The sequence below is a fragment of the Crotalus tigris genome, unplaced genomic scaffold (genome assembly GCF_016545835.1).
Source record: "Crotalus tigris isolate CLP2741 ecotype Arizona unplaced genomic scaffold, ASM1654583v1 scf7180000018822.470413, whole genome shotgun sequence".
Classification (NCBI taxonomy): Eukaryota; Metazoa; Chordata; class Lepidosauria; order Squamata; family Viperidae; genus Crotalus; species Crotalus tigris.
Window position 1 is genome coordinate 283,324 of NW_024097213.1, and position 26,883 is coordinate 310,206.

Consider the following 26,883-nt stretch of genomic DNA (forward strand, 5'->3'; position numbering starts at 1 on the left):
TAAGATGATAGTTGCTCAGTTAAAATATAGTAGACCAGCAAAAATTGATAATTGGCTTTCTTTAACAGTTTTTAAAATATCTGGTCCTTAAAGGTGTAACAATTTCTAGAAAAGAAAGTAAAAGTTGAAGCATTACAAAACTAGCAACTAAAACTAAAAAGTAATGGGAAAATTTGTTGTTTCCATTTTAATTCAAATTCAAACTATATGAATATCCACACATTTACAAATTTTGCACTGCACTTCTCTAATGAATATATGTATAAATATGCATAAGCAATTCTAGAATGTGTTGAAAGGCATTTGGATGTAAAAATGAGTGTGTTAGGGAAAGCATAATTGGGAGAAAATGCACAAGAATTTTCAGAAAGACATATACCAAAAAATCAGTGCAAAAGAACAACAAAATTAACTTATCATAGAGTCATATATAGGGCTGCAAGGTACCTTAGAGCTCTACCAGTCCAACCCCCTTGCCCAAGACAGGAGTCCATATACCATCCCAGACAAATCTTTGTCCAATCTTTTCTTGAAAACCTCCAGCTATGGAATACCCACCATTCCAGGAAACAAGCTCTTCCACTGATTGTTTTCACTGTCAGGAAATTTCTCCTTATTTCCAGATAGAATCTCCATCTGATGAGCTTCCACCTATTGCTTCTTGTCCTGCCCTCAGGTGCTATAGAAAATAAATTGATTCCTTTTTCCTTGTGACTGTCCTTCAAGTATTAGAAGACTACTATCATTATCTAGTTCCTTTATACATTCATCATATAATCTAGCCTCTGGACCCTTTATCATCTTTGTTGCTCTTCTCTGCACTCTTTCTAGGGCTTCAGCATCTTTTGTATTGTGGTGACCAGAATAGGAAGCAATATTCTAAATGTGGGTTCACTAGTGCAGTGTAGAGAGATTCTTCCATCTCCTATGATCTAGATGTTGTCCTTCTGTTGGTACAGCTTAGAACCACATTGGCTTTTTTTGGCACACTACTGACTCATACTTAAGCAGTGACACTCCAGGATACCTAGATGCCTCTCATAGTTACTACATTTTGAGCCTTAATCTTCTAGATGCAGTCTTTGCAGTTTCGGGCTATTTGCTGGTATTCTTCTCTAGTTATATGATCCTCTTTCGATTTGTATACCTATCAACCCTACCAACAACAACATTTTCAAATTGAGGGATTCTAAGAAAAAGTGAGGTGAAATAAGGAAGTAAATGACTGCAAAACAGAAACAGAGAAAAACTATCCATTTATTAATGACTTAATTGATCAAATGATCTCTATTCTATTCTATTATCTACCTAGGATGGTAGATAACTGCTAAAGATTAGCCTTAATATTTTTATTAATAATAATAATGTCTATGAAGTTTCTCAATCATCCAGGTCAAAGGTATGTTTTTTTGAAAGGCAACTGTTTCTTTGTTTTTCCTTGAATTCCTTCATCCGATTCACACATTGCATTAAGCCAGGATTTTAACATTGTGGTTGAAAAAAAAATAACCATAATGACCAAGCTCACAAAGTATATTGTGCTAGCTAGATTCACTCATCCTAATAAATCAGAGCAAGAAAACCAAACTACAGTATGGCTAAACCCATTATGTGAACATAATGAGCCACTGGTTCCTGAAGAATTAAAATATATACATAGACATATTCTACATATATTAAAATTCTCTTCCATTTCAAAAGCAAGTAATACAATGAACCATTTATAGGAAGGGGGGGAGCCTTGAGACTTTCTTTAGACAGAGGAGTTGCCAGTACCTAAGACTTTTTTTTGATTCAAGGGAATTGCTGTAACTTTTCTTAGAAAAATCTCTCATTAAAAATTTGGCTTAACTGGCTAGCCTTGCCTAGGCTCAGAAGTTACAGAGAGAAGCCCACGGCTATAGAGTAGATTTGGAAATCATACAAAATAAATAAATAAGCAAACTTGCTAGAAGATAGCAAAATACTTTTGTATTGCCTTGAAAAAAAGTGTGTTTATAAAGTCAGTAACAGTATAATACTTCTCAAAGAAGACTTTTCTTCTATCTATTACAACCATGACTAACACCTATGAAGAGTTTTAGACTGACTGCTTCAAACTGGAATTGGCCATAAATAACCTGTCAAAATAGGATGAATGATTTCCCCAAATTTCTTTGGAAAAATAATTTCTTTATTAAGGGCAGGACTACTTATTAACAGTGACAGTAGAATCACTGCCGTAAATGCCCCAACTTAAGTGTTCCCTTGGGATTGAAGCCAGAAAGACTGAAAATTGTTGAAAAAATGATTTACCATAAAAGAGAGGACATTTATACACACACCTTGACTTTCTCATAAACCAAATAAATGTAAGAATAATATAGTGGGCCTATGAGAATTTAATTAAAATTGTTCTTTTTTAACAGAGTTTTCATTTTGAAGGAGAGCTATTTTTGAAAAATACAAATTTGTCTGACCATAATGATTTCAAACTGTTCTCACTTTATTTTTTCCTATTAGTCAATCAATATAGCCTTCAAAAATACATATGTTCATGATTCTTATTCTACATCAGAAGACTTTTTTCCTAAGCATTTTCAGTAAAATTTCAATCTTTCAGGTAACTCTTGTTACATTTATTGATTGGCAATCATAAATTTCAGTTACATGGATTCAACTGAAGAGATGATCAGATCAATAGTTATTCTGTTTATCAGCAGACTTCTTTTCCATTGGATTTAGAGGAATGTCAAGAGAGTTTCTACATCAGCTCAAGATGATCAAGCACACTGGACTGAAGAAGAAATGTATAACACTCATGACCTAGCCCAGTGCTTTTAAATGGGGACACAATATTCCTTCAAGAATAAATCCTCTTTCCTTTTCAAGGAAGCCTTTAAACTATGTAATGGAAGGTATGGTGTAGTCCAGTGTGGGATTCAAATATGTGAACAACCAGTTCTCTTTGTGGATGCTGCTTCCGGAAGTCCATTCTGGGCCAGGGCAACAAAAAATTAATTACTGGATCTGCCGAAGCGGTGCAAACTGGCTGAATCCCACCACTGGTGTAGTCCAATGATTTTTTTTTTATCCTTTTGACAGTACTATTTTTATGAATCAAAAGAGCACAGCAATTTCCACATCTCTGTAAAGCAACTTTTATATGCCCTCAAATCATTTTGTTAAGTTTTAGAACAATGACTGGAGCAGAACTGGGAGTGGGAACAGTGTTTAAAATAAGGAAGAAGAGAAAGGGAAAAGGAAAAGGCCCAAATTTTATAGCTTTTATGAATTTGTAGTGCTGTTAATTAAATAATGAAGTAGATATATATTTCTCTTTTTAATTAATCAATAGCCTCCAGAGCAGTTTCCAAACCAAGCATATTAAACTAAACAATGTAAAGCCTAATTCAAATCAACAGTAAAAATTCTTCTACAGTTACTAGAAATAAGAAAATGGTCATATCGGTGAAGATCTTGTCCCTTCCAGCCATTCCCCCAGTAAGGTTACCTGGAGCATTTACAAAAATTGATCTCAAATGGGACTCTAAACTCATTTGAAAAGGTTAGTTAACATTCCCATGGCTGTTATCTAATGGCATTATCCCATGGCATTATCTAACAACATAGCTTTGCCTGAAGTAAGCTTCAGTCACTGCCTTTTAGATATCTCAATTATAGCTAAGTCCAGATTTCTGGATTTTTGCCCTTGGCTGCATAGAGATGTTGAAAATATCTCAGTGATCATCTAATGCAACTCCTTGTGCAATGCAGGATCCGTTATGACATATTTGTCAGGTGTCTATCCAGTGAATGCAACACACCAGATTTAGAGCCAATGCATTCTATTGGTTGACAACTCAAACTGTTAGGTAATTCCTCTGTTCCTGCCCTTTGGTACAAAAGAGAATCTTGAACACTGCATCACATTGTCACAAGGATAGTCAGACATTTCCCATCATACTTCTAATTTAAGTTACCAGGTAGAAATAGAATCAGAAGAATGTAGCAACCATACATATCAGCTAAACAGGCTATACAGATCTTTGTTCCCGCCAAAAATATGAGATTTTTTTTAAAAAGGAATACGTTTGACTGCTAAATTGTAGAATTGTTTGGCATTCGTACTTTAAACCTAAACTATCATCCTGATGTGGCAAGAAAGATTTCCGTGCTCTGAATTCATTATTTTCATGATCGCTGTAAAAATCTGATCTTGCTTACTTCATTTGCATTGTGTCATTCAAATAAAAGTGAAAATCTGCACCTGGAACCACTGGCTGTTACAAGGAAATACTTATCATTGTAACTGGATTGGAATTTATCTGCATTTATTTCATGAGCAAATCACCGTGAGGAATTTGACTGCTTGAAACAAAGAAGTTAATAGCGTCCCCCTTCCAAATCAGAGAACATGGTATCAGAGGCTTGACAGATTGTTTTGGTACAGGGTATCTAACACCAGGTAGTGATTGTCTGATCAATTGATTCCCACATGTTTTTTAATCAAGTAAAAGGGGCGTTGTCTTACCTGAACGCCTTTTCTCAGCATGATGATGGAGAATCCACGGATGGGTTGTCTTAATCGATCTGCTCCAATTAGACTAAGTCTGAAATTTAGTACCGCCCCCTCTGTGCCAACTGCACCCCAGTTTTAGGCTAAGGCGATACTCAGACTTTAGTCCGACGCGTCTGAACAATATGGGAACCAGGCCAACTGACCTAATGGGAGGGAGTGGATTCTCCATCATCATGCTGAGAAAAGGCGTTCAGGTAAGACAACGCCCCTTTCTCCAGCATGATTGGATGGAGAACCCACGGATGGGACATACCAAAGCCCTGTGTCCCTAGGGTGGGGAATTAGATTGGGCCTGTGTCCCATCCGACGTGAATGCGTGTTCTAGAACCTTGCGGTCAATGAAGCCGTAGAAGAGGCATATATATATATCCATCTTGTAGTGACGGACAAGGGAAGAGGGCGATGCCCATGTTGTTGTTCTACAATTTCGCTCAATGGAGGCCTGATTAGACCAGGCAGCTGTAGCAGCTGCGCCCGGGTGGAATGGGCCGTGAAATGCCTGGGATCTCGCAGTGACTGAGACTGGTATGCCAGAGAAATACAAACTCTAATCCACCTGCGTATTGTGGTTGAAGAAACCTTCTGACCTAGTGATGAAGTGTGATAGGACACAAACAGAGCCTCTGTTCTGTGGAAGGATGAGGTTCTCTGTATATAACAACATAAAGCCCTGGGCACATCCGATTTTTTTTTTTCACTGAACCTCTATGTCATTAGATGGGTTAGGACAGAAGTCTGGCAAAACTATTTCCTGAGATCTATGATACAAGGACTTAACCTTAGTCACGGAGGAGGGGTCTAGCCTAAGGGTTACCCTGTCCTTATTGAAAGTACATAGGTCCTTCCTCACTGAAGAGTAGCCAGTCCAGAGATCCTTCTGGTTGAAGTTACAGCAACAGGAAGTGCCACCTTCATCGATAACTGTTTGAATAAAAAATTGTCAATAGGTTCAAAAGGTGTGAAACAAGAGCCTATAAACCCGGATGAAGATCCCACGAGGGGTATCCATGTACAATTGATGGGCTGGCGTTGTTAGCTCCTTTTAGGAAGGAACGTATCATAGGGTGATGTGTTAAGGATTCATTACCGCAGGAAATAACTGTGGCAGGTGTTCCTACCTGCCTGCGGATGGTGCTTGTAGAAAGCCCCTTGTCTAGACCATCCCTCAGGAACTCCAAGATAACTGGCTTTGAAACCACCAAAAAGCCAATTTTGAACTGAACACCAATTACGGGAGCCTCTCCACGTGGCATCGTACATTGTATTCGTCGAGGGTCGCCTGGATTGCTGAATCATAGCTATGACTTTCAACAAATATGAGTCTCGGCCTAAGTCCTGCCCATCAAGAGCCAGACGGTTAACTGGAGCCTTTGAGGGACTGGTTGGCGTAGTTCCCCCTGAATGAGGGAAATGCGATTTGCTGGGACCATCCCTGGAGGGGATGCGGAATGCTCCATTAGGTCGGCGAACCAAGAGCGTCTCGGCCAATGCGACGCAACCAGGAGGACCTCTGCTCATATGCGAAGTATCTTCCTGATCGTGGCAGGAAGAAGCGGCAGAGGAGGGAAGGCATAGAGCAGTTCCCTGGGCCAGGGACTGCGGAGCATATCTGTTCCCTCCGCTGATGGAGATGGGAACCCGGAAAGGAATCTGGGAAGTTGTGAGTTGGTGGGGGAGGCAAAAGGTCTAAGGTTGGGGAACCAAACCTGTCCACGATCTCTCTGAACACCTTCGGATCCACTGCCATTCGGAATGGTCCATGGTTGCTCTGCTCAGTGAATCCGCCTGCTGGTTGGTTACTCCGGATATGTTCTCCGCCCTGATGGAGGCAAGATTCAGTTCCCCCCGGGACCCCAGCAATTTGGCCTCCTGCATGAGAGGCCTGGACCTTGTCCCCCTTTGTCTGTTGACATGGGCCTTGGCTGTAATGCTGTCGGTTAAAATCAGGACATGTTGGCCCTGTACTATATCGCTGGATCTCTGTAGGGCCATATGTATGGCTCTGAGTTCCAGCCAGCTTGTCTTGTTCCTTAGGTCCTGTTGGACCACCGACCTTGAGCCCAGTGCGTGTGGAGGTGTGCCCCCCCACCCAAGCATCTGTGGTAATGGTAATCCTGTGGATCTTTGAATTTTGCTCCCCATGACAGCACCGGGGAGTCCCACCATCGAAGGGAGTTCAACACTGGTCGTGGAACTCGAACCTTCTGGTGGGATGTGCTGCTGTGAAGTCTCTGAAATGGAAGGAAAGGCCACTGTAATTCTGTGGCCTGGAGGTGTGCCCATGGCACCATTTGTACGGAGGACTGTCTTCCCCAGTAGCTGTGATAGGGGGGCCAATGCGCCTACTCTGTCCCTTCAGATCCGACATACAAGGGTCTGAATAGAGTTCTGTCAGTCCTGAGATAGGTACACCATACAGTTGTCCATGTCTATAACAGCGCCCAAATGGAGGAGTCAGTTGTTGGTACCATCTGACTTTCCTAGAGATTAACAGAAAACCGTGCTCCTGAAAACCTTGATGGCTAGGGCGAGGTCTGACTGAGCGTTTCGGAATGATGATGACTGAATTAGTATGTCATCTAAATAGCCTTGAGCTGCGAACACCACCAGTACCTTTGTGAATACCCTCAGTGCCGATGATAGGTCAAATGGTAGGGCTCTGTACTGGTAGTGGCATTGGGCATAGCTGAATCTGAGGAATTTGCTGTGGTCAGATAAATGGGAATGTGCGAATATGCCGCATTTAGGTCTATTGAGGTACGAGAGTCACCTTGCCTGATGCTGGCCAGGATTGATTGAAGTGATTTCATCTTAAACTTCTTATACCTCAAGTAAGGTTTAGACCTTTCAAGTCTAAGATTGCCCTCCAGCCCCCCGAAGTCTTAGGGGTGACGAAGAGGTTTGAATAAACCTTCGTCCTTCTTGGTCTTGTGTACTGGATCAATTGCTCGTATTTGTAATAAATGCGCTATGGCCTCTGACATAAAGTCAGCCCTGGACCTGCTCGTTGGGATAGGGCAAGAGCAGAATTTGTCAGGTGGTTGAGAACCAAATTCTAATCTCAGGCCCTGGGTGACGGTGTCTAACGCATGCATCTGTGGTGGTGGCTGCCCAAGTGCTGGAATAAGGGGCCAGCCGGCATCTGTAGTGGTGCTGGCTTCCTATGGGAAGTGAGACTGTGAGATCACTTGCCTCGTTTAGAGGAATGGCCCCCCGGGCCTCGAAGGGGTCACTTGGCCTGGGTCTGTGGTCTGCTTCTGCATGCTGAACGATCCTTGCTGTCGTTCTTTTCTCTGAAAGAATAGAGGGATGCCTGGGCCCAGTTTTAGGATGGAGCTGGTCGAAGGGCAGCCTCCTGTAACTGCTCTGTGACATGAGTTAACCAGAGTTTACGTTTGTCCTTACCTTCAGCTAAGTATGGTTCTAGTGTCTTACCAAAGAGATATCCAGGTTTAGAGGCCAGACGCCACTTGGTCTTGGTGTCTGCTCGCCAATCCCTGGGCCGAAGGATCCTTCGTGCTGAGATGTCTGCCGCGGTGGTCCGGCAATGTACTTAGCCATATGCGGAGAAGCGTCGGCTAGGTACTGGGATGTAGCCACTAACTTACCAGATTTTGGTGAGCTCTGAGCTGGTCCAGAGGGATCCTGTCCTGGAGCTCACGTAACCCAAGGGCTGAAACCCTGGCGAAGAAGGCCATGGATGTTGCCGCCTTTGTTGCCCAGGCTGATGCCAGTTGGGAACTACGCGATGTGGAGTCAATCTTTTTATCCTCCACCCTAAGTTCCTCATTTATATCCCCCGGAATGTTAGCATTGGGTAACAATGAGCTCAATGGCTCATCAATCTCAGGGATCTCCAAAAGGGAGGTCAGAGAAGGGGCAACATTGAATAATGTCTTCTCTACGGCACCAGGATTTGAGAGGGATCCTAAATTCTCCCATTGTTCTTGAACCCTTCCGAGAGACTGAGGTATATATAGCATGGGGACCCTGGATGTTATAGGTGGGCCTCCTGCTCTTGAGGGAGGTTTGCAGTTGTGCAGGCCTTGATTAACAGGGAAATAAAGGTGAATGGTCAATGAGACCGACAGGAGGGGTGGGGTCAGATGAAGTGATACCTTCATCCTCTGACATAATCAGGCCCGATGGTTCAGGCCTTGTTTGTTCATCCATGATATCTGGAGATTGGAATGATACATGGATTGTAGGGGTGGCTGTTGGGCATGGGAAGCCCTGAATTGGGCCACAGCCTGAGCTATCATGGACTGAATGTAGTCCGGGTTTGGAGTCTGGTTCTCAGGGGAGGTTGCGGCCGTTGAATGTGGTCTGGGGGCCCACATTAAGGGTGTCCTGGCTAGTCAAGCCTGTCCCTGGGCCCACCCTTGTGGCTGATTCTAGTTGGGAAATTCCCCTGGGGGGGAAGACCAGGCCCCTGGGGCTGAGGCACAATGTGAGGAAAGGGATTCAAAAATAGACCTTCCCATCGTGCCTGTCAGATCTGGGGAGGCCATTCTCAGTCTTTTGGGACTCCTCCTCCCTCTGTGGCTCCCTGCTTGGCCGGGCTCACTTGGTGGTGTTCTTTCCACTTGCCTCTGTTTGGCGTTTCCTCTTGGCTGGCTCACTGATTTTCTTTGCCATGATGAGTTGATCTGGGCTCAACCTTGGCAAAATGTCCCCCCTCGGCGCTGTAACTCACCAAGTGAGCCTACAGAGATGCTTCAGCCCGTGAGGGGGGGGTGAGTGGGGAATTAGTGGGCACTGCGTCCCTTGGGAGCGAGCAGGCCCTCCCCGGTTGAAACCGCTGCCATCTCGAAGACTCTCCCACCGGTGATTGAACACTGCCTTCAGGAGAGAGCTCCAGGCAGTCTGGGCCTCAGCCACACACAAAATGGCCATCGAGAGGCAATTCAAAATGGCGGCTGCCAAATTCGTGCCAAAAAAACGGCCGTTAGAAAGAGGCCTTGAGGCCTGGGGCCTAAGCTGCAATGAGCCCTCGTTCGAATGAATCGCCTGAGCTCCTAATGCAGCTGGTGGCATGTAAATAGGCCGGCTGGGAAGCGCTGGGGCAGTCTGAGGCCTGATAGGCCTTCCCGGCTCCGAAAATTGGGTCGGCGCCCAAACTCTCACCTGCTGCCTGGGGAAGTCTGCTGGGGCCGAGGGACCTAGAAAGGCTCCCTCCAGGCCTGACGAGCCTCGTCGTCGCTTGCGGAGCCCCCCAGGCGATTGGCAGCTTACCCTTGCCTCCAGAGGTGCCTGGTAGTCAGCACGTGGAATCTGCGGCCTCCGACGATCAGCTGGCAGCCGGGAGTTCGTCAGAGCAGTGTTTGGCAAAAACGGAGCCCTTGAAGCTGAAGAACAGCCCTGGTAGGAGATCTAAGGTCCCCTGGAATTTGATTTTGGGCTTGATTACCTTAAGGTTGAAAGGGAAAAATGAAAAACAAGGGGGAAAGTCTCCCCCCCCGAAGGAAGAGGTCTGTGAGTCTGTCAGCCTACTTAGGCTACAGACTGGGGATGATGATCCTTGGGAAAAATTTTTTCTATATATATAGTCAATTCTAATAATAAAATAAATAGCCTGAGCTAAGGAAATAACTGGAAATGAACATTCTTCTGCTCCAGGAGCGAAGAAAAACGCGTCTTAGAGCAAAGAGACTAAGTCTAAAACTGGGGTGCAGTTGGCACAGAGGGGGCAGTACTAAATTTCAGACTTAGTCTAATTGGAGCAGATAGATTAAGACAACTCATCTGTGGGTTCTCCATCCAATCATGCTGGAGAACTTGATATTACAAAGGTACTGCTATGCATGATCTGTGCTTCCCTTAGGCCAGGAGTAGGCAACCTTGGCTCTTTTATGACTGGTGGACTTCAACTCCCAGAATTCCTGAAGTCCACCAGCCATAAAAGAGCCAAGGTTGCCTACCCCTGCCTTAGGCATTCAAATATATTTCTTTCTTTTCCAATCTATGATTAAAAAAATACACTCTTAGAATAAAGTTAGAAATAATCAATTACTTAAAGTTCATTAGATGCTTATCAGAACAGGACTGCTATTCTGCTATGATACTGGATATGAGATGTAATTATTAAGACTGTGTTCAAGGTTAGGTCCACTCTCAGCTATTGAAACTGACCAAGAAACTCTGGGCCAACCAGGGTGCTGTGACTTCCCAGTAGAAGATGAGATATAAATCTAAGAAGAAGAAGAAGGTTTAAACTAAATTTATAATTCAGTTATATAAATATCCACTCTCACTCATTTCTTTTACTTTTTCTTTGTCTTAGAAACTAAATATGCTCTTTGGCCATTTTTTTTAGGGCCTCTTGGGGTTTCTCAGAAGTTTGTGAAAGATCATTTAATTCCCTAATCAGAGCAAATTTCCCTGAAAAATAACAAAAAGGTTTTTTAAAAAATAATCTTAATTTTTAAAAAGAGTAGCAACACCATTAAAAAAAACTGACAGCTTTTAAAAATAACTGTGACGCCACATAAAAGTGCAGCATGTGGGATTTAAATAAACAGAAATGGCTTACTAGCAAAACAGTATGCGTGTGTGTAATACTTTTAAAAAATCTGGTTACACAACAATGAATCCTGCAGTTTGTCTAAATCTCATGAAGGAGAGCATTCTGTGGTCTTATGTGTGTGTGTGTGTGTGTGTGTTGAACTATAAAAATAAAAAATAAAAAGGCAGTCCAAATGCACGCTAGGCATCGGCTAGCCTGACCACCCAGGATTTTCTTTTCATATATCTGATAGATGTGTTTTGACAAGTTATATTAAGTACAAAGCAGGCCACCAGAGCAGCATGTGGAGTTGATATAGACAGAGACAGAGAGGCAAATAGCAGTTCGAGGCATGCTTGTGCAGCCGTGATTTGCCATAACAAAATATGCCCCCTTCCCACCCAACCCAACCCCCCCCACCTGGCATTTTCCATCATATTACCACATTTCTACAAATGTAATAAAGTAAAATAGATCCTGACAGCTCTCAAAAAGATCAGTTTTAACCAGGATTTTCAGTTTCGGTAGCTATCTCTCTTAACCAAAACAAAGTGAGAATGTTTCATTTAGAGCTGCAGTTGCTTGTCTTTATTTACCTTTCTGAAAGACTGGTCAAAAGCAGAAATGCATGTCTACCTCTGGTAGCACATCATCATCTTTGCCTTTTATTCAACTGTAATAATAATGTAATGTTATTTTTTTATAATTTTAGTAATATTTTTTCTTACAGGAGGGGAAAAACAGGGTGAAGACACAAAGATGCAGTTTGGAATAGAACACCTGAACTGCTTTACCTTTTCCTTTCCTAGCCAATGCAAGCGGTATAACTCCATCTTTCCCAAATACATGTTGGCAAAAGCAATCTCCCCCCCCCCAACATCTTTGGATGCACTTAGGATGCAAAGAAAACCTCAAAACAAAACAATACTCCAAGCAAAACCAAAACCAATTAATCAGGATAAACCCTGAGAGATTTTGCTCAAACAGGGGGCTGCCTCTCTGACACTGATCTCTGCTTTGATGTAGAGGGAGAAAGAATTCCAGGAACCCCTGAAAAAATAGAGGCAGGGCTGCCAAAATAAGTTAGGATTATTTATTGGATGGAAGACAAGGGAGTGGAAGGTTAGCAAGAAAGGATATCACTATTCACTTTCTTCCTCTTAACTTCTTGCTTGCCTGTCCCTTTTCTACGCTGGAGCAATTGCAGCTTTTCCCTGCCATACATTTATACTCTGGGTCTGTCAATGCGCCAAATCCCTTTGCAGAATGGAATATGGTTAAAAAGGCCACACTTAGAGTCAAGCTTTCTACAAGACCGTTATTTTTAATTATTGATGACGAACACCAGAGAGTTACTGGTTCAACACGTATGCCCCAATTTTCTGCTACATTAAACTGTCACTGCTTTAAAACAATATTTATTCATTTGCTTGCCTGCTTGCCTGTCTGCCTGCTTACTTGCTTGCTTCTTCTCCAAACTGAGAGAGAACCTGGGGAGTTTTATCTCATTTTAATATTAGGGCTACTTGTGTACATCTGGGTTTCAGAAGTCCATATGATCCCAAGATGGCAGCAGCTAGCGTTTTCTATACCTTGTGGTTGCCATCTAGCTGTCATCTGGAGTTTTGCAGCCAAATATGGTAACCCTACTTAACCATCTGATTTCCAAGATATTATATACTGGCCCTTTTAAGTGATTTTGTCTCTAGTATAATTCTTAACCATGAACATTGTCTTTTTTTTTTGTTATCCACTGGGAAATCTCTTGATGATACAGTATCTTTCCCAATATTTTTAAAATAAACAGCATCCAATTAGATATTGTAGAAGGTATCAGAGCTTTATCAAAAAAGGCACACTGTTAAAAATGAAGTTTGAGCACACACATAAAATATTTTTTCTTAAAAAAAATTGAATCTAGGTTATTAACATCTTAAAAGTTATTATGTGTTGATATTACTTGCTTAAATTTAGATACAGGTTATGGTATTTTATAATTGTTTCTGTACTGAAAAATGTCAGAGGTCACTTTTTGTATATATTTGTTTTATGTTTCTTTTTGTCACTTGATAACTTTTTTTATTTCCTTCTCCTTTTCCCTTTTATGTTAGATTGCATTTTATTGAAGCTTTTAATTTAATAAAGCTGTATTTTAAAAAAAACAGCCATAAGACCATAAAAAAAAAATCTGTAAACAATAAAAAATAAAATGCTTGAAAATGAAGGATACTAACTATAATTCACTAAGTTGATCAGGCTATATACCAGTAAAAAAAAGGGGGAGCATATTATATATGTAAAGCCAATTGAAATCTGCTTTTCAAATTTGATTGGACCAGTTTAAAAACATTTTTTCATCCAAATGATCTGTACGTTTCATTTGTACTTTTTCTTTAGCCATGAACTTTTTGTCAGAATTTTAAATGTGATGCAAGCCATTCTATTTTCCAAGGATTCAGATAGTAATCTTATATATACTTATTTAGGAAGAGACCCCACTAAACTCAGACAGACTTACTTCTCCATAGATCTAGGATCTTTGCAGGGTAAGTTTTATTTTCATGTGGGTTTTTGTATTGGGACCAATGCATCTATACCAAGTTATTGCATAACAATTTTGTATTGAACTGAATTTTGACTCATTTATTGCAAAACTCCTTAGCAATGCATCACCACTGTAACGCTTCAGGTATGATCTGATGGTCTCCCCTTAACAGTATTGGAGAACCACAACCAGTTGCTTTAGAAATGCTAAATTTCTATTATTCACTGTTATTGATATTATTATTAAAATACTAAACAGAGTGTTATAAAAATGAGTTGTCCCATCTTTTAACATGCTTTTCAAATTAATGTTTATTAACAAAAGATTCATTTTTCATAAAACAGATACAGCAAAAGTTTGGAAACTGATAAAGCACAAATCATCATTCTATTATTGTAATCACCTGATACATCTTTAAGGCACATCTGCATGACCAAAGAATATTTGGGTGTAAAAAAGTAAAAAAATGTTTGGCTGCATATCCGAGATAACTTTCTCCAAAATTATGAAAATCTTTTATGAGTACTAAACAGGAACTTAATTTTTTTTAAAGTTACAGAATACTATCTGAATTATAAAAGCAAGAATATTGGAAGGGAAAAAAACATGATAAATTACTGGCCTTTTGATTGAGACTCATAACAGAGAAATATTACTTTCACTACCAAGGATATTCAGAGTAAAATATATAATGATTGTGATTTAATAAATCAAAAGCATATTAACTTTTATTCTTTGTTTTATAGAATGGAATCAAACATAACCAAGGAAAACTTTCATTATTTTTATATAATATACTTCTCCCAAAGTTTATGCATAATCAAGCTCAGTACTTTAATCTACCAACTTCTTTTAAAGAAGCCATATTATTGTGATTTTGAAGGTTGCTGACCGTGCAAATTGAGAGAAAGAAGAGAGACTACAGAGAACACTATTTTTTCTGTTTATCTTGTTTTATAAAAGATGAGCAAGCAACCCACCTGGATGAGACTGAGTAAGAACAGACTTAAGCTTTACAGCTGGAAAATAGAATAGCTAGCTAACAAGCCAATCAATACCAGTGATATTATATTTTTAATGGAAGGTAAATTTGCACTCTCCATGCAGAGTTAGTATTTAATCTGAAAGTCCTCTTAGGCACACAGTTCTTGCTCAAAAAGCAAGTAGAAAACATTGCCAGGATGTCCATCACATAGCTCTATCTTGTGTGCCATGTAATAGCCATTTCTAGATCAAGAACCCCTGTTGACTATCTGTTGACTATAAAGTAAATAGTGGAAGAAAAAAAGGAAGGAAGGAAGGAAAGAAGGAAGGAAGAAAGGAAGGAAATTACATATATAATTTCCTTCCTTCTTTCTTTCCTTTTTCCTTCCATTTTTTTTGAAACACAGCCTTATAAGATAAATCAATTTTTCTATAAACCATACTTAACAACAGGCCTAAGATTCATTTGAGGTTTTCCTTCATTTGTTATTTTTGTTAAGGAATCATTTTATTAAAGACATAGCCAATATTTCTATTATAGAACACATACTCATATAGAGAATATTAGCATAAGTCTTTACTCTTTTTTTAATCCCAGCATTTAGTATGTTGTGATATGAACAGGAACAATGGCTGTACATTCTCTCCCATTAATAAATTTATTTTGCCAAAGCTTGTCTATTGAGAGCTACATCACACATTTGCCTCACAGCCTTGTGACTAGGTTTTAATCCAACCTCAACTGACATAACTGGAAATCTGTCAAATTTCTTAGCAGTGTGAAGTGATGTCATGAAAAGTCAATCTGTTTTTGTGTAGAACTAATATATTCTTTCCAGGGTAATATGGTTAAATTGTTATAGAAGAACTAGAAAGAATCAGGCAGGCTCAAATCCATCTTCAGTCATGGAAGGTAAACTGGGAGATTTGGGCCCAGTCGTATTTCTCAACCGAACAACACAAAGAAGCTTTCCTCTGGAGAAAATACAAACAGTGCTAAGTACATCAATTTAAGCTCCTGGAGATAAAGCAGATAGAATAAGATTCCCATGTTCAGTGATTATGCTAGCAGTGACTGTAAAGAAGGAGGCATTTTGGGCAAGGTTACTGATAAATTTAACTATTCAGCTGAATTCATGTCTTTTCCAAGAGAGTGCTGATGGATCCAGGAATATTTTCCATTGCTCTTAAGTGGTTTATCCATCAACTGAATTCCAGTTTCTCAAATATACAAAAAAGACATGCCACTACGTTTCAACAGCTAACTACCCAGGTTCCCTTTATATCAAGTTGTCACCAGCAGAGATGTGGAAGCATCCAGTTCCATTTTCTCTTAATAGTCTTCCTGGATCCTGCTAACTAAGAAATATTCTTTTCATTATCATGATAAGGGTGTAAAACTTAAGGATATTAGTTACTACTGAGTTTGAAAGAAAAGTTACTCATTTAACTGAAATCGCTCAGGAACTGTGCACAATGAGGATGGATAAATCAGTGGTAATTAAAAAACTGCATTTTCCTACATATTCCGTTATTAAGCATAAAGGTTCCACAAAGGTATATGGAATTCCCACAGGAATGGATTGATTAGGAATTAGGATCCCATGAAAATAGGCAGGATTCTATAAATTGATTTTAGATTATGATCAGTTTATTGTCACTACTTTGAAGGGAAAAAATCATGTTTTTTGTCCAGGACAATGGCAGAACACTTAGCTTTTCTTCAAATCTGAACTAATTTTCAAATTTCCAATTAAAGCATAAGTCAATGGAAAGGTCTATTAAAATAATTACCTATAGTTGTGGAGAGAACAAAGTCTGGTTTACAATGATGTCTTGTACTAATATTACTCTATAGTGATTGATTCAGAGGAATAAGAGTCATTAAAGCAATCTGAAGACTTTGAATCTCAAGAAGGCAGATGACCATGCTTAATGAAGTGCCTGCTCAACTCTGAATTAAGCAGGGTAGCTAATTGACGGTTACTTCCTCACAGATAGTTACAGCGGGGGCAAATGCTTCTGGGAGGGAAAGAGAGAAATATTTTATTTTGACCAATCACCATCATATAGCAATATAAAAAAATAGTAAGATACAATATAGCATTCATGCAAACATGAATAAAATGAATTAACTATTCTGGATATTAAGATATTGAGATGAATAATAAATAGTAGTTTAGACAAAAGCTGTCTTAAAAATCAGGAGGAAAAACTGCTCCAACAGTCTTTTTAAAGGAAGAATATAAACATGATAGAAGGCAGCAATAAAAGAATATTAACACAATACATTAATCAAAACTGTTCAAGAATATGAAAATATAATAGGGTAAAAAAAGACTTTATGTCCCTTATGCCAATTAGGGAAAGCAAAAGTGAAAGGGAGAGTGAGACAGAAATTTTCAATTTGTCTGGTTTTCTACCCTAATTTCCAGAAGGAGAATGTTCCATAGGGCAGGTGCTATGGCAGAAAAGGCACACCCTCCTGGGCCCTGCCATTCCTTGGCCAACAGGACATGTTTTGCAGTGATTCCAACTTATCCTGCCAGACCAGATTGGATGGATAGAAACAACCATGGGAAATGGTTCCTCAGGTTATTACAAATAAAGCTCAACAAAAAGAGGATATCTGAAAACTTCTGGAAATTAAATTTGTTTGTTTTTTGTTTTTGTATATTTTCAATAACATAGTCCAGCAGCTGCTGCTGGGATTGCTCAGTCAACTGTCCTGACTCATGTAGCCCATTTGTCACCAGATATCCAGGAACTCCGGCACTTAATGTGCTCTTTGTTGACCTGAGTGACCACCATTTCAGTGTAGATTTCTATAAATTACATCTCACCATATTGTTTATGGGAGACACACTCTGATTCTTCTGATAAGATTTGTTCAGAATTGTCATACCTTGATATAGCTCTCATTGTCCTCAGAACATGCAAGCCCTACAACCACGTCAAGAGACTGCTTCACTGGAGGATTATTATTATTATCATAAATTGTTTCCTGCAGAGATTCCAATATATGTTTCTCTTATCAGAATCATAACCAGAACACCACAGTGGAGAAAGCAGTTCAAAAGAAGAAAAAAGAGATGAACTGTATTACAGATGAAAAGTGGATGACATTGCCACATCTTTGAAATCCTTCCTCCCCTATTTGCTTTGCTATAATGGAAATGGTTATCAATGGCCACACTCCTTACTCCTTACCTATTGTGAGAATATTATGGTAAAAGCAGACTTGGGACAATAAAATTACATTACAACATTTATATTATCTATCAATACAGCATTTTGATGAAGGGGCTATATAGAAATACACAATGGGATTACACTATAAAAACCACCAAATTATGTAATCTTACTTAAGTTAAAATCCCCCAAAATCCCAATGCTCATTTTTCTTCTTCTAATATCATCAGCAAGGTATGTGTGTTTAAATTTCTGCCATGGGACTCCATTATGCTTTTCTATATTGTACTTTGATTTTTGATAGTTTCAAGGTAGCTTTTGTTATATTTCTTGACCAAGCAATCTTTTCTGATAATAGGCTAAATGGGAGAACTAAATCAATAAAGTAATAAATAAAATCTGCAGGCAAAGTGATAGATGAAATGGTAGATGGAAACTAGTTAACATAGCAGGTAAACAGGGAAACCTACTGTGGGGGAGGTTTAAAAGGTTCAAAATGTCAGTGGGTCCCAGCCCTTTTTATGTTTGTTATGCTTCAATTGTGCAGTGCAGCCATCTTGACTTTTTTGACCCTCCCTGCACACACCCTTGATTGCATATGAATGAATGACAGTGCAATCCTAGTATGAAATATTTGACAAAAGGCACCTGAAAAGCATTATCCTTTCTCTATACATCCTCTGTTATGCAAATTATTATTTTTTTTAAAGTGGAAGCTAGATGAGAAGTGATCATTGTGAACATACAAAGGAACATTCCATGATCAGGACTTGCCCCTAATCAGAAGCCTCCTTTCTTGCCAACCTTTTGAAAATGAATGTGTGGGAATTCTGCCACTGTCAGTGCTATGGCAGTAGGAAAGCATGCCTTATATATCAGGTTTAATCACACTAATCTGGGTTGTGGTTTGGTTGTGCAGGCTCTCTTGAATAAAATCATTTCTTAATGAGATTCAATGAAATCTGACTGATAAATTTTAAAAGATGTCCCTTTGCTTCTATTCAAATAATGGGGAGAAACAGTGGGAATTTTAAAAGCTGTCTTCCTGTTATATCGAGATAGATCTCATTAGTGAATGGAATGATTTTACTAAGGATGAAACCTTCTACAATAAGAAAACATAACCTGCTGTAGATGACCAAAATCCAAGTCAATTAAAGAGGGGGAAAAACCGGCATCATCTACATCGTCTCTTTGTGCCCATTCATTTGAATAATACCAAAAGAGAGAACATGGTTTTTCATAATATTCCTTTCTTTTTAAAGTCAAATTGGACGTGATCTGATTAATACTGAAGTGTTTTTACTTAAAAGAGCTTCTGCTGTTAATCTACTGTTCAACCTAGATTAACCAAATCAAACATGATTTTGGTTGGGGGGGGGGAAGAAAAAACTATAATATTATATCTGTTTCTAAGGCATTACATCTGATTTTAAAAGAGAAATATTTTAGATCGTGCTACATCTCTTTTTTAAGGGATTTATATTTCTAGATAAATGTTTAAACACAAACAGAGAGAGACATTTCTCCAGAATACAAATAGTATTCTGATTGCAGTTTTGATTTGAGGGCAGACTTATCAGTCACAGATGTTTATAGGTCCTCCCCATTTCCTGCCTAAGTGCGAAAGGTATTTGATGTTGTTGCCAGAGCAGCACTGTGCTCTTGGTAGTACAACTGATTTCTCTAAAAATATTGGATGTGCAGCTTTGCAGAAGATTTTGAACCTAGACAAGATGGCTTATCCCAAATTATCTATTCCGTACCCATTCAGATTTCATTACAAGTAGCTAGACTGCTCTAGTATTCTCCTGCTGCTTGGTTAAATTGCAACCCTTTCTCACACTCTAGATAAATAAAGAGGCTGTCCTATTTAGGAGCCCCAAGCCATGATGAATTTTTAAAGGGGAAAAAATGAGACATAATTAAAATGAATAAAAGTGCTTTTACTCTGCTTAGAAAGTAGTGTCTCAATTTAGACCCTGCCACTTCTTGCTTTAAGAATTGTATTATTGCAAGTAATTCATCAGTACTGGAGTGTATTTTGGGATAGACAGGATGTATGTATATAAAATGCAATATTCCACCCCACCCCCTAGTGCTATATCTACCCAGTGCTAGAAGGAACTTTGTGCAGAATAGAATGTGTCGTGGAAAGAAGTATTTAATTGTTTGTATTGTGATCTGACACAGGAAGAGCTACATGGCCAAAATGCTATGGGGAGCTTATAGGTTTCATTTTGTGGCTGGCAAGATACCTGTCAAAGTCTGATTGAAAAATCTATGATTTCCAGATGTTGCTGAAGATGGTGTTGAGCAACTTCTAATGGGCCACAAGTTCCTTACCCCTAATTTAAAGAATGCTGAGAGAAAGAAAGATGCTATCTGAAATTCACTTCTGAAAAATATAATTTTTTTCCTTTAACACATTTCTCATTTCATCCCTCTTTTATTTATTTTTCCAACTTTTGCTATTTTTTTCTACTGCTTCCTGTTCTGTCTCCCTCTGATAGTATAGATATTAGATTCTACTTTAAAATTTTACTTAAATGTAACTTTGATTTCAGACAGGTTTTGCATTATCTTCCTCTTACTCAGATCCATTTCTGTTTGTGGCTGTTATGCAATTATAAATAATATAATGTAGGGCAATGCTTCTCAACCTCAGCAACTATAAGATGTATGGAGTTTAACTCCAGAAATCCCCTGTCATGCCAATCTGAGAATTGAAGTCTACACATCTTAAAGTTACTGAGGTTGAGAAGTACAGTCTGAGTTTAATATATCCATCTTCTGTTTTCTCTTTGTAAGCAGTATGTTCTCCTGTCCATTATTGTCCTACTAATAGGTCTTGGAGTAATTGGAGAAGGGGGGGAATAATGAAATGTGCCTTGTAGTATTATGACATAAACCCCATGCCACAATGCATGTATCACATTTTTATCATTATGGTTTGTACTGATTCCATGTAAGTGTATTTACATGATGTATATGTGCAAAGATTAATATATAAAATGCCATTGGAGTTATCAAGGATAAGCTTCATTCATTTTGTATGAATCCAGTCATTGTGATTTATAACTTACATGAAATGTTTTAGTGTATTTGAACCCAGCTTTTTACCAAACCATAGCTTAGAAAATGATGGCTTAGCCTAACAAGAGAACCTAGTCAGTTTTAGGATTGGGATTGCCAAAGAAAGACTGGTTAACTGGTAATTGCGGTTATTGCAACAATTCTTTTTGCACAAAAACAGTTCCAGTTTCAATTGCCAGCATGTGCTGTCAATAATAATCTCAGCAAATAAGGGGAACAAAATCTGGACTTGGCAGTTTGGACAGTCACTCCCTATCTCTAAAGACATCATCATACAGCTACTCTAAACTAGCATCCTGGCATAACTGAAAATAAGGTTCAAATTTTTCAAAACTATAAGCTAACAGCAGTCTCCATAATCAGTCTAAGCATTTTTTTTTTTTTGTTTAATACAATGCGTTTTCCCCTGGAATTCTATTCTAGCTTATTCTCTTTTCCCCCTCCTTCTGCCTCCCTCCTCCTTCTCTCTCTCTCTCTCTCTCTCTTTTCTTTTTTATAGAGAAGGGCCATTAAGCAGAAGCATTATAGTCAGCTGTAGGTACTTATCCATGTTGCAAATGCAAATCTGGATAGAAATGAAATTGTGATTTAAATAGCTCCACATTAATTTAAATCTCAGTATGACTACACACACCTGTGCACAATGACAACTTAGCTACATCTTAACCCTCTTTTGGGTCACAAGAATCTTTAAAACTATTTCTGATTTATGCTTCTGGAAAGGGTCATCTACGAGGTATACGTTTATAAAAGAAGTATATATTCAGGTCAACAACTTTAGTAAAATAAAAACAAATAAGGGTGGGGTTTTCAAATTTTCCTGAACAAATTTCATCCCAATCGTTTCACAATTATTCCTGGTAAACAGTGAAGCTTCCTCTCTACTCACCCTCTCCCCCTTAAAATAATTGTTCTTTAGCAGATGACTGAGTGCAATTTAAATTTAGTACAAACTAATTTCATATGAGAAAAAGCATCTTAAAACAGGTGATCCCACACCCCAATTTAGAGACAAATGTTGGCAGAGCAGGTATCTTTTGTGTGTGTGTGTGTGTGTGTGTGTGTGTGTGTGTGTGTATCCACTATTGTTACAGAAACATAATTAGAGAAATTCATATGTCTCTTGGCTTTTATATGCTAGCAGATGGCAGGACCTAGCTGTCCTGGCTGGATCTGGTACAGGTGGATAATACTTGGATGAGTTATAGGATAAATTGGGATGTTAAAATAATAGAAGAATGCAATAGCAGCCATCTCCATATTGCTGCAAAGAAAGTCACATGGAGAATTACCAGAGATTGAGCAGGATTTAAGACAGCTTTTACCTTTGTATTTTCATTTTATAAATCTTGATAATCTTAGTAAGTGATAGATATCGGGTTTTATTTTATTTTTTGCCTCCAAAACAGGCACCAGGTCTTATTTTCAGGGGATGTCTTTTATATTCACCTCTGGCACCGACAGCCCCACCCAGCCGGTCCATTTCTTCTGCAGCAGAAGAAGCAGCTTCAGTCTGCAGCTGCATTCCAGCCTGCATTTTGCAGTCAGGCCTTTTTGGAAGGTTTATGCAGCTGAGTACCGAGCTATGGATTGATGCCATCTTGGCTGCAGAGGTCTTGCAGAACCGAGCTATAAATGAATCCATAGCTCGATTCTCGGCTGCAGTGGCCTTCCAGAAAGGCCTGTGACTGAGAAATGCAGGCCTGGCTGCAGGGCTTATTTTGGAGGTAGAGCTTATATTAGGCCCACCTCAAAAAATCAAGCTAGAGCTTATTTTCAGGGTAGGGCTGTAAGATAACTGTCTTGGGAGAGTTTTAGAGCTCTGGGGGCTGAGGGATCACTATCTTTGCTCAAGCGATGGTTGGCACATTTATAGATACAATGTTTTCATATTTCCTTTCTTAATCATTTCTGAAAACTTGTTAACTGCCTTTTTTATAGTAGGAACTTTCAGAATGGCAAGCTCCATTACATTGGAGATATCTCCTTCAATCCTTAGCAAAAGAAGTTTTATGCAAGTTAAGGATGTTATAAGTTATAAATGGACTAAGGAACCAAATGGATTGGAAATAAGATTTTGAAATAAATTACAAGAATCTTTCCTGTGGGAAAACGTTGTTTAGAATTATATAAATAATATATGAAGATTTTGAAATTAGGCATAAAAAAATTTCCCTTGAGAAAATGCTGTTGATTAAGGGGAAATGATGAAATGGGACTTTTGAAGGCTGGACACCAGAAGGAACCAGAAAGAATTAGATTGTAATTAAAGGAGAAGTGACCCACTAATACAAAATGGAGGAAAAAGTTCTAATTCTGAATGAATTCAAGGATATTTGGAAACAATGCACTCAGAAGTTATTTTTAAGATTGCTATAATAAATTGGATTTAAAAGGTATTATACAAGAGGTTATATGGTGTCAAAGGTATCAATACAGAATGTAAGCTATGACAAGAAAAGCTGGACTTGGGATAGGTAGATGTTATTGTCTGATGTGTTTAAAGTATTGTTGTCAGATGCAAGCTGTTCCAAGTAAAGCTGTCTTTTGCAATTAACTGATGATGATTTTGTCTTTGACAATGATGTTCAAATGGTGCGCCAGATGTTTTGGGATTGCACCCAAGGTGCCTATCATTATTGGTACCATCTTTATTTCTTGCCATAGTCATTCTACCTCTGTTTTCAGATCTTTGTATTTTGTGAATTTTCTCCAGTTCTGTCTCTTCTATTCTGTTCTCTCCAAGTTCTGCCACATCCACTATCCAAACTTCTTTGTTTTTCTTTTATCAATAGTTGTTAAATCTGGTGGGTTATATGGCAGGTATTTGTCTGTTTGAATTTTAAAGTCTCAGAGCACTTTGGCTTGTGCATTTTCTATTTCTTAGAAAATGTTGTGGTCCTGCTAGGCATACCTTGTATGAAGGCAAATGACACCTCTTGCAGATCTTCCAGAGGACTATTGTTGCTACTTTGTAATGCTTTTGTTTGTAGTCAGTCTGTGATATCTTGCAGCTGCTAATAGGTGGTCCACTGTTTCTTCAACTTCTTTGCTGAAACAATATTTGTTGCTATCTTCTCAATTTTGGCTTTTTTTTTTCTTATGTTTCATTGCACAATCAGCCAGATGTTTAGACTAGATTTGCCATTTATATCCATCAAGTCTTTCAAGGATCTGGAATAAGCAGTTGTTGTTATTTGATGTTATTAAAGTATTATTGCAGGATGTAAGTTATGTTCTTATTCTTATTTTTCTCTTTTGGTTGATTTTTAAAAATCATCTTTTGTTAAATTTAATCTAATTGCTATGGAATTATCATTTGTGTCACTTTTAGATATTTCCATTTTTAGAAAACACATCATGTTCTCCATTAATGGAATCTTTTAAAAGAACTATTCATGATTTCTCTGTCACCATAAAAAAGGAAATAATTGTATATGAACAACTTAACCATGTTTTAAAGGAACTTGTTAATTATTGTTTAAGATAGGGCAGAAGTAAAGGTATATATTGAAAATGGGTTCTGAAATGCAAATGACAGTGTTGGAGCATGAATATATGTGAGTCTTCCCAGAGAGTATTACTTGACTGTATCCATCATAGGCAACCAATGTAAGCCATCAGTATATCAGTATAAGCCAGTATATCACATGCTTCATAAAATCATTGCAGATATAATGTAAATTATACATCATTCACGACATTTACAGGAGGATACCATGAAAAATGAAGCACATGACTCACTTGCCTCTTTTACTCCACTGAAAATGCCCCTAATACCCATGGATTGATCTGTTCTAGTAACAAAATAGACTGTTAATTCTTTAAAGGGAAACCTAAATGAATATTGATCGACCGGAAGTTGTGTGTCAATTTAATGTAGTTGACAAGGCCATGCCCATTCACACAGCACTTTTTCTAGTTTGGGCTTTATATGTTTGCTTAATAGGGGACATTCATATCTTTAGAGTTCCCCAGAATAGATACAAATAGGAAATTCTGATAAAGAGATGTTAGTGATAGGCAGAAGGTAGTTGTGAGAATTAATCTCATACTTTACATGCAAGGCTGTTTATATGATATCAGATCAGCTCTATAAATTGTTCCTTATGAGAAATCATCATCAGTGTGTGATCATCACAGTGTGTTTGAGGTAATGGGACTGAATATACCAGGGTATCTCACTTTGATCAATAGAGGAACACTGTTGGTCTAAAGTTATTTTAATAGTATTATAGAAATGCTGACTTTCTTTGAGAAAAGACTGGGCTGCTTAAATGGGATCATGGGCATTTCAAGAGAGATGAAAGGTCTGTTGTGTTGCAAATTCCATGACTTATGTACTTGGATCAAATATCAAGATGGAACTCTATAGCTGAGGCATTTCTATAATGCAATTGTCATAAGTGTGTTAGAATTTTGGTATTATTGTGCCTTGTTGCAGATGTGACTGGTTTGGATCCCCAGAAATGATCAGGTCTTTAGATCTTGCTTTGTTTTAGCAATATTAATAATGCTAGGGCTTTCTATATGTATAGTAATGTACAAGCAACTTGCTGATATATAAAAACAATATACACAATGAAGCCAATATATTCCATCTTTCTGTAATGTTTCTGGCATTCAACAGATCACAAGAAGCGTGATTTTTCTGTTCTGAAAATCTCAGCATTTCTCCCTTTCTTCAAAAATAGCTATTTTAAGGGTTTTTTTTCACTGATGTGTAAGGCTTTACAATGTTCCTAAAGTAAGAAGAAAATAGTCCTTAATTAGGTTAATATTTTATTTATGTTATATTCTCCCCCTGGTCATGTCTAACACAGAAGTTCTATTTATAGTCTTGCCAAATACCAAAGTACCAATCAACAGAACATAAATTTACTTTTGCACACAACCCCCCCCCAAAAAAGTAAGAAAGAAAACAGAAAAAAAGTTACTTAAAACAACATTTACACTTTCCCTTTCCTTTGTTTTACAATTTATTCAAGCAAACATTTCAGACTCTTTCTCTTTTTTTGGGGGGGGGGGAGGGGAAATGTCTCTATTTAGGTGTTACATATTAGCCTATCTAGAAAATTAGTGTATCTTTGACTTTTTTATGTTAAAAAATAAAAGTGTGCCACCTATACTTGCTCTAAATTTCAACTCTTTTCATTTAAATGTCCAATTCTGATAATTAGTGCATGTGTGACATATTGTTTGCATTTAGCTAAAGCTACAACTTTACTGAACATTTGAATATAATATTTAGGAATTGCATTCATCAGTTAAAAAGTCATATGTAAATTTCCAGTTTTGGCAGTTGATGCAAAAATGAGGACATTGCTGCAATTCATTGTAGCTGGGACTACTTTCAATTTTTTTTTTTTTAAAAAAAAAATTAGATTAAAACCAACCATAGCTGCCAGAACAACAATCCAGATGAGGTCCTGGTAAGATGTTGTGTCTATATTTCTTCATTAACCTCATTGGATTTGGTTCCATTTTCAGGTCCAATTCATTATCTTGTTTATATTTTGTTCATTTTATCACTATAAGCCATTAGAAATACTGCACGTAGAACCTATTTTCATTGACTGTATTCACATTGCATTAAACCAAAACACATTTTTTAATTAGTGGCTTAGGATGTCATGTGAATCAGCCATTATATTTTGCGTTCCTTGTTTAGTTGCACTTTTAATTTTGTATGAGCCCTAGATTTATAGCTTATTCAACAAATTATGATTAAGCAAATTGTAGCTTGAAAAGCAATGTGAACCCTGCCATTGAAGGAAATATTGCAGTCCACCTTTTTCAGATTAAAAAAAAAGTTCAAAACTTGTATCTTAATAGATTTTTCCTGAATTTAATTTTATATTCTGTAAGATTCACTTCTGGTATCTTTTAAACATGCTTGGGAGACCCTCCAAATTTGCCTTTACCAGCTCAGCTTCTTCTCCAAGGATACTCCATATGAACACTTGGCTTCACTTACCTCAGAGATGCAGAGCACTCACA